The sequence below is a fragment of the Bubalus kerabau genome, unplaced genomic scaffold (assembly GCF_029407905.1).
Source record: "Bubalus kerabau isolate K-KA32 ecotype Philippines breed swamp buffalo unplaced genomic scaffold, PCC_UOA_SB_1v2 scaffold_25, whole genome shotgun sequence".
NCBI classification, from domain to species: Eukaryota; Metazoa; Chordata; class Mammalia; order Artiodactyla; family Bovidae; genus Bubalus; species Bubalus kerabau.
In genome coordinates, this window is record NW_026577879.1 from 6,795,325 (window position 1) to 6,813,591 (window position 18,267).

Below are 18,267 nucleotides of genomic sequence, written 5' to 3' on the forward strand. Positions count from 1 at the left end.
GAAACAGCCCCTACACAGCCGCGTGATCATAGTCTATCAGCCGCTTGATCAGAGACTGTCAGACGCTTGATCAGCGCCTAATCACCCCCTCGATCAGCGCCTATTGAGCGGCGCGATCAGCACCTGTCAGGGCTTGATCAGCACCTGTCAGCAGCTTTATCAGCACCTATCAGCTGCTTGATTAGCACCTGTCAGCATGTTGATCAACACCTGTCAGCCGCTTCATTAGCAACTGTCAGCCAGTTGATCAGCACCTGTCAGCTGCTTGATCAGCACCTGTAAGCCACTTAAACAGCGCCTGCCAGCCGCTTCATCAGTGCCTTTCAGCTGCTTGATCAGCGACCACTTTTCTGCATGATCAGATCCTACACAGCCACGTGATCAGTGACCCTCAGCCTTTGATCAGCGCCTGTCAGCCGCTTGATCATTTCCTGCTCTGCTGGTCATTCAGCGCCTGGTCAACCACTTCATCAGTGCCTGTCAGCCACTTGTCCAGTGCCCACTCAGCTGATTGAAAAGCGCCTACGCAGCTGTGCGATAAGTGCCTCTCAGCCGCTTGACAAGCACCTGTCAGAAGCTTGATCAGGGCCTATCAACCACTTGAATAGTACCTGTCAGCCAGTTGATCGACACCTGTCAGCCGCTTGATCAGCGCCTGTTAGCCACTTTATCATTCCCTAATCAGCTGCATGATCAGCCCCTACTCAGCCGCTTGATCAGTACCAGTCAGCCAGTTGATCAGCACCTGTCAGCAGCTTGATCAGCGCCTATCAGCTGCTTGATTAGCACCTGTCAGCCAATTGATCAGCAACTCTCAGCCAGATGATCAGCACCTGTAATCCAGTGGATCAGCACCTGTTAGCTGCTTGATGATAGCATTATCAGCTGCACGATCAGCGCCTACTCAGCCGCTTGATCAGAATCTGTCAGCCAGTTGATCAGCACCTGTCAGCCGCTTGATCAGCACCTGTCAGAAGCTTTATCAGCACCTATCAGCTGCTTGATTAGCACCTGTCAGCATGTTGATCAACACCTGTCAGCCGCTTCATTAGCACCTCTCAGCCAATTGATCAGCACCTGTCAGCTGCTTGATCAGAACCTGAAAGCCGCTTAAACAGCACCTGACAGCCTCTTGATCATTGCCTTCTCAGCTGCGCGATCAATGCATACTCATCTGCGAATCAGCCCCTAAACAGCCGCGTGATCATAGTCTGTAAGCCGCTTGATCAGAGACTGTTAGACACATGATCAGCGCCTAATCACCCCCTCGATCAGCGCATATTAGTGACGCGATCAGCACCTGTTAGCCGCTTGACAAGCACCTATACACCACTTGATCAGCACCTAATTACCTTCGCTATCAGTATTTACTGAGCCATGCGATCATCGCCTCAGCCGCATGATCTGTGCCTACTCAGCCCCGCGATCAATGTCTACTCAGCCATGCGATATGTGCCTGAAAGCCGATTGAGAAGTACTGTCAGTCGCTTGATCAGCGATTATCAGCCGCTAGATCAGCATCTATCAACGACTTTATCAGCACCTTTCGCCCGTTGATCAGCGCCTGTCAGCTGCTTCATCAGCGATTATCAGCCGCTAGATCAAGATCTGTCAACGACTTGATCAGCACCTGTCAGCCACTTGATCAGCGCCTGTCAGCCACTTTATCATCACCTAATCAGCTGCGCGATCAGCGCCTACTCAGCCGCTTGCTCAGAATCTGTCAGCCAGTTGATCAGCACCTGTCAGCAGCTTGATCAGCACCAATCAGCTGCTTGATTAGCACCTGTCAGCATGTTGATCAACACCTGTCAGCCGCTTCATTAGCACCTCTCAGCCAGTTGATCAGCACCTGTCAGCTGCTTGATCAGCACATATAACCGGCTTCATCAGTGCCCGTCAGCTGCTTGATCATTGCCTTCTCAGCTGGGCTATCAGCGCCTACTCAGCCGGGAATCAGCCCCTACACAGACGCGTGATCATAGTCTCCCAGCCGCTTGAGCAGAGACTGTCAGGCGCTTGATCAGCGCCTAATCACCCCCTCCATCAGCGCCTATTGAGCAGGGCGATCAGCACCTGTCAGGCGCTTGACAAGAACTTATACACCACTTGATCAACACCTTATTAGCTTCACTCTCAGTATTTCCTGAGCCATTCGATCATGGCCTCAGCTGCATGATCTGTGCCTACTCAGCGCCGCGATCAGTGCCTACTCAGCCGTGCGATATGTGCCTGACATCCGATTGAGAAGTACTGTCATTCGCTTGATCAATGATAATCAGCCGCTAGATCAGCGATCATCAACCGCTAGATCAGCATCTGTCAACGACTTTCTCAGCACCTTTCAGACGCTTGATCAGCGCCTATCAGCTGCTTAATTAACACTTCTCAGCCAGTTGATCAGCACCTGTTAGCCGCTTGATCAGCGCCTATCAGCCGCTTGATTAACACCTGTCAGCCAGTTGATTAGCACCTGTCAGCCGCTTAATCAGCACCTTTCAGCAGCTTGATCAGCACCTGTCAGCAGCTTGATCAGCACCAATCAGCTGCTTGATTAGCACCTGTCAGCATGTTGATCAACACCTGTCAGCCGCTTCATTAGCAACTGTCAGCCAGTTGATCAGCAGCTGTCAGTCGCTTCATTAGCAACTGTCAGCCAGTTGATCAGCACCTCTCAGCCAGTTGACCAGCACCTGTAATCCACTGGGTCAGCGCCTGTTAGCCGCTTGATCATCGTCTTATCAGCTGCACGATCAGCGCCTACTCAGACTCTTGATCAGAACCTCTCAGCCAGTTGATCGGCACCTGTCAGCCGCTTGATCAGTACCTGTCAGCAGCTTTATCAGCACCTATCAGCTGCTTCATTAGCACCTGAAAGCATGTTGATCAACAACTGTCAGCTGCTGGATTAGTACCTGTCAGTCAATTGATCAGCACCTGTCAGCAGCCTTATCAGCACCTCTCAGCAGCTTGATTAGCACCTGTCAGCATGTTGATAAACACCTGTCAGCCGCTAGATCAGCGCCCACTTTGCTGCATGAACAGAGCCTACTCAGCCACGCGGTCAGTGACGCTCAGCCGGTTGATCTTCTCCTGTCCGGCGCTTGATCATTTCCTGCTCTGCTGGTCATTCAGCGCCTGGTCAACCACTTGATCAGTGTCAGTCAGTCGCTTGACCACTGCCCACTCAGCAGATAGAAAAGCGCCAATGCAGCCGCGCGATAAGCACCAGTCAGCCGCCTGAAAATCACCTGTCAGCAGCTTGATCAGGGCCTATTAGCCACTTGATGAGCACCTGTCAGCTAGTTGATCAGCACCTGTCAGCCAATTGATCAGCACCTGTCAGGCAGTTGAACAGCACCTGTCAGCACCTTGATCATCCCCTATCAGCCGTGTGATTAGCACCTGTCAGCCTCTTGATCAGAACCTGTCAGCAGCTTGATCATCGCCTATCAGCTACTTGATTAGCACTTGTCAGCCAGTTGATCAGCACCTGACTACCGATTGATCAGTGCCTGTCAGCTGCTTGATCATTGCATTCTCAGCTGCGCAATCAGCACCTATCAGCTGCTTGTTTAGCAACTGTCAGCCAGTTGATCAGAACCTGTCAGCACCTTGATCAGGGTCTATTAGCCACTTGATTAGCACCTGTCAGCCAGTTGACCAGCACCTGTCAGCCGCTTGGTCAGTGCCTATCAGTGGCTTGATTAGCCCCTGTCAGCCATTTGATCAGGAATTGTCAGCCGCTTGTTAAGCACCTGTCAGCAGCTTGATCAGCGCTTGACCACTTTCCACTCAGCCGATTGAAAAGCACTGACTCAGCCGCGTGAATAGCATCTTTCAGCCAGTTGATCTGTGCCTACTGAGCCCCGCAGTCAGTGCCTACACAGCCGCCTGATCAGTGCTTGTCAGCCGCTTGACAAGTACCTGTCAGCCTCTTGATCAGCAACTAATCAGCCACACGATGATCATTTACTCAGCCGCGCGATCATCGCCTCAGCCTCTTCATCTGTGCCTACTCAGCCCCTTGACCAGCGCCTACTCAGCCATGCGATCTGTGCCTGACAGCCACTTGATCAACGACTATCAGCCACTTGATCATCGCCTTATCAGCTTCACGATCAGCACCTACTCAGCCGCTTGGTCAGAACCTGTCAGGCAGTTGATCAGCACCAGTCAGCCACTTGATCATTTCCTGCTCTGTTGGTCATTCAGCTCCTGGTCATCCACTGGATCAGTGCCTGTCAGCCGCTTGAGAAGTACCTGGCAGCCACTGGACCAGCACCTAATCAGCCACGCGATCATCATTTACTCAGCCGCACGATCATCGCCTCAGCCGCTTGATCTGTGTCTACTCAGCCCCGCGATCAGTGCCTACTCAGCCGTGCGAGGTGCGTCTGACAGACTCTTGAGAAGCACTGTCAGCCACTTGATCAGCGACTATCAGTCGCTTGATCAGCACCTGTCAACGACTTTATCAGCACCTGTCAGCCGCTTGATTAGTGCCTGTCAGCTGCTTGACCACTGCCCACTCAGCCGATTGAAAAGCGCCAATGCAGCCGCGCGATAAGCACCAGTCAGCCGCCTGAAAATCACCTGTCAGCAGCTTGATCAGGGCCTATTAGCCACTTGATTAGCACCTGTCAGCTAGTTGATCAGCACCTGTCAGCCAATTGATCAGCACCTGTCAGCCGCTTCATTAGCACCTGTCAGCCAGTTGAACAGCACCTGTCAGCCCCTTGATCATCGCCTATCAGCCGTGTGATTAGCACCTGTCAGCCAGTTGATCAGCACCTGTCAGCCTCTTGATCAGAACCTGTCAGCAGCTTGATCATCGCCTATCAGCTACTTGATTAGCACTTGTCAGCCAGTTGATCAGCACCTGCCTACCGATTGATCAGTGCCTGTCAGCTGCTTGACCATTGCATTCTCAGCTGCGCAATCAGCACCTATCAGCTGCTTGTTTAGCACCTGTCAGCCAGTTGATCAGCACCTGTCAGCACCTTGATCATCGCCTATCAGCTGCGTGATTAGCACCTGTCAGCCAGATGATCAGCACCTGTCAGCAGCTTGAGCAGCGAGTATCAGCTGCTTGATCAGCACCTGTCAGCCAGTTGGTCAGCACCTGTCAGCAGATTGATCAGGGCCTATCAGCCACTTGATTAGCACCTGTCAGCCAGTTGATCAGCACCTGAGAGTCGCTTCATTAGCACCTGTCAGCCAGTTGATCAGCACCTGTCATCCGGTAGATCAGCACCTGTCAGCAGGTTGATCAGTGCCTATTCAGCCGCGCAAATAGCATCTCTCAGCCAGTTGATCTGCTCCTACTGAGCCCCATGATCAGCGCCTACTCAGCCGCCCGATCAGTGACTGTCAGCCTCCTGAGAAGTACCTGTCAGCCATTGATCAGCACCTGTCAGCCGCTTGATAAACTCATGTCAGCAGCTTGATCAGTACCTGTCAGCCACTTCATCAGCACCTGTCAGCCAATATATCAGCAACTCTCAACAGCTTGATCAGTGCCCGCTTAGCTGCGTAATCAGAGCCTACTCCGCCACAGGATCAGTGACCCTCAGCGGGCTGATCAGCGCCTGTCAGCGGCTTGATCATTTCCTGCTCTGATGGTCATTCAGCGCCTGGTCCACCACTAGATCAGTGCCTGTCAGCCCCTTGACCAGTGCCCACTCAGCTGATTGGTATACGCATACGCATCCACGCGATAAGCGCCTGTCAGCCACTTGAGAAGCATCTGTCAGCAACTTGATCAGTACCTGTCAGCCAGTTGATCAGCACCTGTCAGCCAATTCATTTGCACCTGTCAGCCACTTTATCAGCAACTGTCAGGCGCTAGGGCAGCCCCTATAAGCAGCTTGATCATTAACTGTCAGCCACATTATCAGCATCTGTTAGCCGCTGTATCAGAACCTGTCAACCGCTTGATCAGCACCTGTCAGCAGCTTTATCAGCACCTATCAGCTGCTTGATTAGCCCCTTTCAGCCACTTGATCAGCAATTGTCAGCCGCTTGTTATGCACCTGTCAGCAGCTTGATCAGCGCTTGACCACTTCCACTCAGCTGATTGAAAAGCAAAGACTCAACTGCGTGAACAGCATCTTTCAGCCAGTTGATCTGTGCCTACTGAGCCCCGCAGTCAGTGCCTACACAGCTGCCCGATCAGTGCTTGTCAGCCGCTTGACAACTACCTGTCAGCCACTTGATCAGCACCTGTCAGCAGCTTGATGTGCACCTATCAGCCGCTTCATTAGCACCTGTCAGCCAGTTGAACAGCACCTGTCAGCCCCTTGATCATCGCCTATCAGCCGTGTGATTAGCCCCTGTCAGCCAGTTGATCAGCACCTGTCAGCCTCTTGATCAGAACCTGTTAGCAGCTTGATCATCGCCTATCAGCTTCTTGATTAGCACTTGTCCGCCAGTTGATCAGCACCTGCCTACCGATTGATCAGTGCCTGTCAGCTGCTTGATCATTGCATTCTCAGCTGCGCAATCAGCACCTATCAGCTGCTTGTTTAGCACCTGTCAGCCAGTTGATCAGCACCTGTCAGCACCTTGATCATCGCCTAACAGCCGCTTGATTAGCACCTATCAGCCAGATGATCAGCACCTGTCAGCCAGTTGATCAGCACCTGTCAGCAGATTGATCAGGGCCTATCAGCCACTTGATTAGCACCTGTCAGCCAATTGATCAGCACCTGAGAGTCGCTTCATTAGCACCTGTCATCCGGTTGATCAGCACCTGTCAGCAGGTTGATCAGTGCGTATCAGCTGCTTGATTAACACCTGTCAGTCTATTGATCATCACCTGTCAACCGCTAGATCAGAACCCACTTTGCTGCATGAACAGAGCCTACTCAGCCATGCGTCAGTGACGCTCAGCCAGTTGATCTTCTCCTGTCAGGCGCTTGATCATTTCCTGCTCTGCTGGTCATTCAGCGCCTGGTCAACCACTGGATCAGTGTCAGTCAGCACTTGACCACTGCCCACTCAGCAGATTGAAAAGCGCCTACGCAGCCGAGCGATAAGCGCCTGTCAGCCGCTTTACAAGCACCTGTAAACCGCTTGATCAACACTTACTGAGCTGCGCTATCAGTGCTTAATCAGCCGCGAGATCAGTGTCTGTCAGCTGCTTGATCAGCACCTGTCAGCCGGTTGAACAGTGCCCATTCATCCTCGCAAATAGCATCTCTCAGCCAGTTGATCTGCTCCTACTGAGCCCCATGATCAGCGCATACTCAGCCGCCCGATCAGTGACTGTCAGCCTCTTGAGAAGTACCTGTCAGCCACTTTATCAGCAACTGTCAGGCGCTAGGGCAGCCCTTATAAGCAGCTTGATCATTAACTGTCAGCCACATTATCAGCACGTGTTAGCCGCTTTATCAGAACCTGTCAACCGCTTGATCAGCACCTGTCAGCAGCTTTATCAGCACCTATCAGCTGCTTGATTAGCCCCTGTCAGCCACTTGATCAGCAATTGTCAGCCGCTTGTTATGCACCTGTCAGCAGCTTGATCAGCGCTTGACCACTTTCCACTCAGCCGATTGAAAAGCAAAGACTCAACCGCGTGAAGAGCATCTTTCAGCCAGTTGATCTGTGCCTACTGAGCCCCACAGTCAGTGCCTACACAGCCGCCCGATCAGTGCTTGTCAGCCGCTTGACAAGTACCTGTCAGCCACTTGATCAGCACCTGTCAGCAGCTTGATGTACACCTATCAGCCGCTTGATTAGCACCTGTCAGCCAGTTGACCAGCACCTGTCAGCCGCTTGGTCAGCGCCTATCAGTGGCTTGATTAGCCCCTGTCAGCCAGTTGATCAGAAATTGTCAGCCGCTGGTTAAGCACCTGTCAGCAGCTTGATCAGCGCTTGACCACTTTCCACTCAGCCGATTGAAAAGCACTGACTCAGCTGCGCGAATAGCATCTTTCAGCCAGTTGATCTGTGCCTACTGAGCCCCGCAGTCAGTGCCTACACAGCCGCCTGATCAGTGCTTGTCAGCCGCTTGAGAAGTACCTGGCAGCCTCTGGACCATGCAGCAAAGTGGGTGCTGATCTAGCGGTTGGCAGGTGATGATCAATAGACTGACAGGTGTTAATCAAGCAGCTGATATGCACTGATCAACCTGCTGAGAGGTGCTGATCAACCGGATGACAGGTGCTAATCAAGTGGCTGATAGGCCCTGATCAATCTGCTGACAGGTGCTGATCAACTGGCTGACAGGTGCTGATCAAGCAGCTGATACTCGCTGCTCAAGCTGCTGACAGGTGCTGATCATCTGGCTGACAGGTGCTAATCAAGCGGCTGATAGGCGATGATCAAGCTGCTGACAGGTGCTGATCAACTGGCTGACAGGTGCTAAACAAGCAGCTGATAGGTGCTGATTGCACAGCTGAGAATGCAATGATCAAGCAGCTGACAGGCACTGATCAATCGGTAGGCAGGTGCTGATCAACTGGCTGACAAGTGCTAATCAAGTAGCTGATAGGCGATGATCAAGCTGCTGACAGGTTCTGATCAAGAGGCTGACAGGTGCTGATCAACTGGCTGACAGGTGCTAATCACACAGCTGATAGGCGATGATCAAGGGGCTGACAGGTGCTGTTCAACTGGCTGACAGGTGCTAATGAAGCGGCTGACAGGTGCTGATCAATTGGCTGACAGGTGCTGATCAACTAGCTGACAGGTGCTAATCAAGTGGCTAATAGGCCCTGATCAAGCTGCTGACAGGTGATTTTCAGGCGGCTGACTGGTGCTTATCGCGCGGCTGCATTGGCGCTTTTCAATCGGCTGAGTGGGCAGTGGTCAAGCAGCTGACAGGCACTAATCAAGCGGCTGACAGGTGCTGATAAAGTCGTTGACAGGTGCTGATCAAGCGGTTGAGTAAGTGCTGATCGCGCAGCTGATTAGGCGCTGATAAAGCAGCTGACAGGTGCTAATCAAGCAGCTGATAGGTGCTGATAAAATTGCTGACAGGTGCTGTTCAAGCGGTTGACAGGTTCTGATACAGCGGCTAAGAGGTGCTGATAATGTGGCTGACACTTAATGATCAAGCTGCTTATAGGGGCTGCCCTAGCGCCTGACAGTTGCTGATAAAGTGGCTGACAGGTGCAAATGAAGTGGCTGAAAGGTGCTGAACAACTGGCTGACAGGTACTGATCAAGTGGCTGATAGGCCCTGATCAAGCTGCTGACAGGTGCTGATTAAGCGGCTGACAGGTGCTAATCAACTGGCTGACAGGTGCTAATCAAGCGGCTGATAGGTGCACATCAAGCTGCTGACAGGTGCTGATCAAGTGGCGGACAGGTACTTGTCAAGCGGCTGACAAGCACTGATCGGGCAGCTGTGTAGGCACTGACTGCGGGGCTCAGTAGGCACAGATCAACTGGCTGAAAGATGTTATTCACGCGGTTGTGTCTTTGCTTTTCAATCGGCTGAGTGGAAAGTGGTCAAGCGCTGATCAAGCTGCTGACAGGTGCATAACAAGCGGCTGACAATTGCTGATCAAGTGGCTGACAGGGGCTAATCAAGCAGCTGATAGGTGCTGAGAAAGCTGCTGACAGGTGCTGATCAAGCGGTTGACAGGTTCTGATACAGCGGTTAACAGGTGCTGATAATGTGGCTGACAGTTAATGATCAAGCTGCTTATAGGGGCTGCCCTAGCGCCTGACAGTTGCTGATAAAAGTGGCTGACAGGTGCAAATGAAGTGGCTGACAGGTGCTGATCAACTGGCTGACAGGTACTGATCAAGTTGCTGACAGATGCTTCTCAAGTGGCTGACAGGCGCTTATCGCGTGGATGCGTATGCGTTTATCAATCAGCTAAATGGGCACTGGTCAAGGGGCTGACAGGCACTGATCTAGGGGTGGACCAGGCGCTGAATGACCATCAGAGCAGGAAATGATCAAGCCGCTGACAGGCGCTGATCAGCCCGCTGAGGGTCACTGATCCTGTGGCGGAGTAGGCTCTGATTACGCAGCTAAGCGGGCACTGATCAAGCTGTTGAGAGTTGCTGATATGTTGGCTGACAGGTGCTGATAAAGTGGCTGACAGGTACTGATCAAGCTGCTGACACGCGTTTATCAAGCGGCTGACAGGTGCTGATCAAGTGGCTGACAGGTACTTCTCAAGAGGCTGACAGTCACTGATCGGGCGGCTGAGTAGGCGCTGATCATGGGTCTCAGTAGGCACAGATCAACTAGCTGAAAGATGCTATTCGCGCGGCTGAGTCGGTGCTTTTCAATCGGCTTAAAGGAAAGTGGTCAAGCGCTGATCAAGCTGCTGACAGGTGTTTAACAAGCGGCTGACAATAGCTCATCAACTGGCTGACAGGGGTAATCAAGTCACTGATAGGCGCTGATCAAGCGGCTGACAGGTGCTGGTAAACTGGCTGACAGGTGCTAATCAAGCAGCTGATAGGCGCTCATCAAGTGGCTGACAGGTGCTGATCAAGCGGCTGATAGGCGCTGATCAAGGGGATGACAGGTGCTGATCAAGCGGCTGATAGGCACTCATCAAGTGGCTGACAGGTGCTGATCAACCGGATGACAGGTGCTGATCAACTGGCTGACAGGTGCTAATGAAGCGACTCTCAGGTGCTGATCAACTGGCTGACAGGTGCTAATCAAGTGGCTGATAGGCCCTGATCAAGCTGCTGACAGGTGCTGATTAAGCGGCTGACAGGTGTTAATCAACTGGCTGACAGGTGCTAATCAAGCGGCTGATAGGCGCTGATCAAGCGGCTAACAGGTGCTGATCAACTGGCTGAGAAGTGTTAATTAAGCAGCTGATAGGTGCTGATCAAGCTGCTGAAAGTTGCTGATCAAGGGGCTGACAGGTGCTGATCCAGTGGCTTACAGGTGCTGATCAACTGGCTTAGAGGTGCTGATCAACTGGCTGACAGGTACTTCTCAAGCGGCTGACAGGCACGAACCGTGCGGCTGAGTAGGCGTTCATTGCGGGGCTCAGTAGGCTCAGATCAACTGGGTGAGAGATGCAATTCGCGCGGCTGAGTAGGCACTCTTCAACCTGCAGAAAGTTGCTGATCAAGCGGATGACTGATTCTGATAAAGAGGCTGACAGACTATGATCACGTGGCTGTGGAGGGGCTGATTCGCGGCTGAGTAGGCGCTGATCGCACAGCTGAGAAGGCAATGATCCAGCAGCTGACAGGCACTGATGAAGCGGCTGGCAGGTGCTGTTAAAGCAGCTGACAGGTGCTGATCAACAGGCTGACAGGTGCTAATCAAGCGGCTGATAGGCGATGATCAAGGTGCTGACAGGTGCTGATCAACTGTCTGACAGGTGCTAAACAAGCAGCTGATAGGTGCTGATTGCGCAGCTGAGAATGCAATGATCAAGCAGCTGACAGGCACTGATCAATCGGTAGGCAGGTGCTGATCAACTGGCTGACAAGGACTAATCAAGTAGCTGATAGGCGATGATCAAGCTGCTGACAGGTTCTGATCAAGAGGTTGACAGGTGCTAATTACACGGCTGATAGGCGATGATCAAGGTGCTGACAGGTGCTGTTCAACTGGCTGACAGGTGCTGATTAATTGGCTGACAGGTGCTGATCAACTAGCTGACAGGTGCTAATCAAGTGGCTAATAGGCCCTGATCAAGCTGCTGACAGGTGATTTTCAGGCGGCTGACTGGTGCTTATCGCGCGGCTGCATTGGCGCTTTTCATTCGGCTGAGTGGGCAGTGGTCAAGCAGCTGAGAGGCACTGATGAAGTGGTTGACCAGGCGCTGAATGACCAGCAGAGCAGGAAATGATCAAGCGGCTGACAGGCGCTGATCAACCGGCTGAGAGTCACTGATCACGTGGCTTAGTAGGCTCTGATTACGCAGCTAAGCGGGCACTGATCAAGCTGTTGAGAGTTGCTGATATATTGGCTGACAGGTGCTGATAAAGTGGCAGACAGGTACTGATCAAGCTGGTGACACGCGTTTATCAAGCGGCTGACAGGTGCTGATCAAGTGGCTGACAGGTACTTCTCAAGAGGCTGAAAGGCACTGATCGGGCAGCTGAGTAGGCACTCTTCAACCTGCTGAAATGTGCTGATCAAGCGGATGACCGACTCTGATAAAGAGCCTGACAGAATATGATCCCGTGTTCGTGTAGGGGCTGATTCACAGCCGAGTAGGTGCTGAACGCGCAGCTGAGAAAGCAATGATCAAGCAGCTGACAGGCACTGATGAAGCGGCTGGCAGGCGCTGTTTAAGTGGCTTACAGGTGCTGATCAAGCAGCTGACAGGTGCTGATCAACTGGCTGACAGGTGCTAATCAAGCAGCTGATAGGTGTTGATAAAGAGGCTGACAGGTCCCGATCAACTGGCTGACAGGTTGTGATTAAGCAGCTAAATAGGTGCTGATCATGCAGGTGATAATGTGATGATCAAGCATCTAACAGGCGCTGATCCAGTGGCTTACAGGCGCTGTTCAACTGTTGAGAGGTGCTGATTAACTGGCTGACAGGTGCTAACCAAGCTGCTGATAAGTGCTGATAAAGCTGAATACAGGTGCTGATCAAGCGGCTGACAGGCGCTGATCAACAGGCTGAGGGTCACTGATCACGTGGCTGAATAGGATCTGATCACGTGGCTGTGTAGGATCTGATCATGCAGCAAAGTGGTAGCTGATCAAGCAGCTGACAGGCACTGATGAAGCGGCTGGCAGGCGCTGTTTAAGCGGCTTACATGTGCTGATAAAGCAGCTGACAGGTGTTGATCAACTGGCTGACAGGTGCTTATCAAGCGTCTGACAGTTGCTGATCCACTGGCTGACAGTTGCTAATGAAGCAGCTGACAGGTGTTGATCAAAATGATGACAGGTGCTAATTAAGCCTCTGACAGGTGCTGATCGCGCCTATCAATAGGCGCTGATGGAGGGGGTGACTAGGCGCTGATCAAGCGTCTGACAGTCTCTGATCAAGCGGCTGACAGACTATGATCAGGCGGCTGTGTAGGGGCTGATTTGCAGCTGAGTAGGCATTGATGGCGCAGCTGAGAAGGCACTGATCAAGCGGCTGGCAGGCGCTGTTTAAGCGGCTTACAGGTGCTGATCAAGCAGCTGACAGGTGCTGATCAACTGGCTGACAGTTGCTAATGAAGAGGCTGACAGGTGTTGATCAACATGCTGACAGGTGCTAATCAAGCAGCTGATAGGTGCTGATCAAGCTGCTGACAGGTGCTGATCAACTGGCTGACAGGTGCTAATGAAGCGACTCTAAGGTGCTGATCAACTGGCTGACAGGGGCTAATCAAGCCACTGATAGGCGCTTATCAAGCGGCTGACAGGTGCTGGTCTCCCTGGCTGACAGGTGCTAATCAAGCGGCTGATAGGCACTCATCAAGCGGCTGACAGATGCTGATCAAGTGGCTGATAGTCGCTGATCAAGGGGCTGACAGGTGCTGATCAACTGGCTGACAGGTGCTAATCAAGCGGCTGATAGGCACTCATCAAGCAGCTGACAGGTGCTGATCAAGCGGCTGAGGGTCACTGATCATGTGGCTGAGTAGGATCTGATCACGCAGCAAAGTGGTCGCTGATCAAGCAGTTGACAGGTGCTGATATAGTGGCTGACAGGTGCTGATAAAGTGGCTGACAGGTATTGATCAAGCGGTTGAGTAGGCACTGATAGCGCAGCTGATTAGGCGATGATAAAGCGGCTGACAGGTGCTGATAAAGTCTTTGACGGATGTTGATCTAGCGGCTGATAATCGCTGATCAAGCGGCTGACAGGTGCTGATCGCGCCGCTCAAAGGGCGCTGATGGAGGGGGTGATTAGGCGCTGATCAAGCGTGTGACAGTCTCTGATCAAATGGCTGACAGACTATGATCACGCGGCTGTGTAGGGGCTGATTCGCGCTGAGTAGGCGTTGATCACGCAGCTGAGAATACACTTATCAAGCGGATGGCAGGCGCTGTTTAAGCGGCTTAAAAGTGCTGATCAAGCAGCTGACAGGTGCTGATCAACTGGCTGACAGTTGCTAATGAAGCGGCTGACAGGTGTTGATCAACATGCTGACAGGTGCTAATCAAGCAGCTGATAGGTTCTGATCAAGCTGCGGACAGGGGCTGAACAAGCTGCTGACAGGTGCTGATTAATCGGCTGACAGGTGCTAATCAACTGGCTGACAGGTGCTAATCAAGCGGCAGATACGCGCTGATCAAGCGGCTAACAGGTGCTGATGAACTGGCTGAGAAGTGTTAAATAAGCAGCTGATAGGTGCTGATCAAGCTGCTGAATGGTGCTGATCAAACGTCTGAGAGGTGCTGATCCAGTGGCTTACAGGTGGTGATCAACTGGCTGATAGGTGCTGATCAACTGGCTGACAGGTACTTCTCAAGCGGCTGACAGGCGCTGATCGGGCGGCTGAGTAGGCGCTGATTGTGGGGCTCAATAGGCGCAGATCAACTGGCTGAGAGATGCAATTCGCGGGGCTGAGTAGGCACTCTTCAACCTGCTGACAGGTGCTGATCAAGCGGATGACCGACTCTGATAAACAGGCTGACAGACTATCATCACGCGGCGGTGTAGGGTCTGATTCCCGGCTGAATAGGCGCTGATCCCGCAGTTGAGAAGGCAATGATCAAGCACCTGACAGGCACTGATGAAGAGGCTGGCAGGCGCTGTTTAAGCGGCTTACAGGTGCTGATCAAGCAGCTGACAGGTGCTGATCAACTAGCTGAGAGGTGGTAATCAAGCGGCTGACAGTTGCTGATCAACTGGCTGACAGTTGCTAATGAAGCGGCTGACAGGTGTTGATCAACATGCTGACAGGTGCTAATCAAGCAGCTGATAGGTGCCGATAAAGCTGCTGAAAAGTCCTGATCAAGCGGCTGACAGGTGCCGATCAACTGGCTGACAGGTACTATTCAAGTGGTAGATTGGCCCTGATCAAGCTTCTGACAGGTGCTTGTCAAGCGGCTGAGAGGCACTTATCGCGTGGCTGTGTAGGTGCTTTTCAATCAGCTGAGTGGGCACTGGTCAAGTGGCTGAGAGGCACTGATTAAGTGGTTGACCAGGCGCTGAATGACCAACAGAGCAGGAAATGATCAAGCGTTTGACAGGCACTGATCAAGCGGCTGAGAGTCACTGATCACGTGGCTGAGTAGGATCTGATCATGCAGCAAAGTGGTCGCTGATCAAGCAGTTGACAGGTGCTGATATAGTGGCTTACAGGTGCTGATAAAGTGGCTGACAGGTACTGATCAAGCGGTTGAGTAGGCGCTGATCACGCAGCTGATTAGCCGCTGATAAAGCGGCTGACAGGTGCTGATAAAGTCGTTGACAGATGTTGATCTAGCGGCTGATAATCGCTGATCAAGCGGCTGACAGGTGCTGATCGCGCCGCTCAATAGGCGCTGATGGAGGGGGTGATTAGGCGCTGATCAAGCGTCTGACAGTCTCTAATCAAATGGCTGACAGACTATGATCACGCGGCTGTGTAGGGGCTGATTCGCGGCTGAGTAGGCGTTGATCGCGCAGCTGAGAATGCACTTATCAAGCGGATGGCAGGCGCTATTTAAGCGGCTTACAGGTGCTGATCAAACAGCTGACAGGTGCTGATCAACTGGCTGACAGGTGCTAATGAAGCGGCTGACAGGTGTTGATCAACATGGTGACAGGTGTTAATCAAGCAGCTGATAGGTGCTGATCAAGCTGCTGACAGGTGCTCATCAAGCTGCAGACAGGTGCTGATTAAGCGGCTGACATGTGTTAATCAACTGGCTGACTGGTGCTAATCACACGGCTGATAGGCAATGATAAAGGGGCTGACAGGTGCTGTTCAACTGGCTGACAGGTGCTAATGAAGCGGCTGACAGGTGCTGATCAATTGGATGACAGGTGCTGATCAAGCAGCTGATACTCGCTGCTCAAGCTGCTGACAGGTGCTGACCATCTGGCTGACAGGTGCTAATCAAGCGGCTGATAGGCCATGATCAAGGTGCTGACAGGTGCTGATCAACTGGCTGACAGGTGCTAAACAAGCAGCTGATAGGTGCTGATTGCGCAGCTGAGAATGCAGTGATCAAGCAGCTGACAGGCACTGATCAATCGGTAGGCAGGTGCTGATCAACTGGCTGACAAGTTCTAATCAAGTAGCTGATAGGCGATGATCAAGCTGCTGACAGGTTCTGATCAAGAGGCTGACAGGTGCTAATCACACGGCTGATAGGCGATGATCAAGGTGCTGACAGGTGCTGTTCAACTGGCTGACAGGTGCTGATCAATTGGCTGACAGGTGCTGTTCAACTAGCTGACAGGTGCTAATCAAGTGGCTAATAGGCGCTGATCAAGCTGCTGACAGGTGATTTTCAGGCGGCTGACTGGTGCTTATCGCGTGGCTGCATTGGCGCTTTTCAATCGGCTGAGTGGGCAGTGGTCAAGCAGCTGACAGGCACTAATCAAACGGCTGACAGGTGCTGATAAAGTCGTTGACAGGTGCTGATCAAGCGACTGATAGTCGCTGATAAAGTGGCTGACAGTACTTCTCAAGTGTCTGTCAGGCGCACCTCGCACGGCTGAGTAGGCGCTGATCGAGGGGCTGAGTAGACACAGATCAAGCGGCTGAGGCGATGATCGTGCGGCTGAGTAAATGATGATCGCGTGGCTGATTAGGTGCTGGTCCAGTGGCTGCCAGGTACTTCTCAAGCGGCTGACAGGCACTGATCAAGTGGATGACCAGGAGCTGAATGACCAGCAGAGCAGGAAATGATCAAGCGGCTGACTGGTGCTGATCAACTGCCTGACAGGTTCTGACCAAGCGGCTGAGTAGGCGCTGATCGAGCAGCTAATAAGGCGATGATCAAGCGGCTGATAGTCGTTGATCAAGTGGGTGTCAGGCACAGATCGCATGGCTGAGTAGGCGCTGCTCATGGGGCTGAGTAGGCACAGATCAAGAGGCTGAGGCGATGATCGCGCGGATGAGTAAATGATCATCGTGTGGCTGATTAGGTGCTGATCAGGAGGCTGACAGGTACTTGTCAAGCGGCTGACAAGCACTGATCAGGCGGCTGTGTAGGCACTGACTGCCGGGCTCAGTAGGCACAGATCAACTGGCTGAATGATGCTACTCGCGTGGCTGAGTCGGTGCTTTTCAATCGGCTGAGTGGAAAGTGGTCAAGCGCTGATCAAGCTGCTGACAGGTGCTTAACAAGCGGCTGACAATTGCTGATCAACTGGCTGACAGGGGCTAAACAAGCCACTGATAGGCGCTGATCAAGCGGCTGACAGGTGCTGGTCAACTGGCTGACAGGTGCTAATAAAGCGGCTGATAGGTGCACATCAAGCTGCTGACAGGTGCTGATCAAGTGGCTGACAGGTACTTGTCAAGCGGCTGACAAGCACTGATCGGGCGGCTGTGTAGGCACTGAATGCGGGGCTCAGTAGGCACAGATCAACTGGCTGAAAGATGCTATTCACGCGGTTGAGTCTTTGCATTTCAATCGGCTGAGTGGAAAGTGGTCAAGCGCTGATCAAGCTGTCGACAGGTGCATAACAAGCGGCTGAAAATTGCTGATCAAGTGGCTGACAGGGGCTAATCAAGCAGCTGATAGGTGCTGATAAAGCTGCTGACAGGTGCTGATCAAGCGGTTGACAGGTTCTGATACAGCGGCTAACAGATGCTGATAATGTGGCTGACAGTTAATGATCAAGCTGCTTATAGGGGCTGCCCTAGCGCCTGACAGTTGCTGATAAAGTGGCTAACAGGTGCAAATGAAGTGGCTGACAGGTGCTGATCAACTGGCTGGCAGGTACTGTTCAAGTGCCTGATAGGCCCTGAAGAAGTTGCTGACAGATGCTTCTCAAGTGGCTGACAGGCGCTTATCGCGTGGATGCGTATGCATTTATCAATCAGCTGAGTGGGCACTTGTCAAGGGGCTGACAGGCACTGATCTAGTGGTTGACCAGGCGCTGAATTACCATCAGAGCACGAAATGATCAAGCCGCTGAGAGGCGCTGATCAGCCGGCTGAGGGTCACTGATCCTGTGACTGAGTAGGCTCTGATTACGCAGCTAAGCGGGCACTGATCAAGCTGTTGAGAGTTGCTGATATATTGGCTGACAGGTGCTGATCAAGTGGCTGACAGATACTGAGCAAGCTGCTGACACGCGTTTATCAAGTGGCTGACAGGTGCTGATCAAGTGGCTGACAGGTACTTCTCAAGAGGCTGAGAGTCACTGATCGGGCGGCTGAGTAGGCGCTGATCGTGGGGCTCAGTAGGAGCAGATCAACTGGCTGAG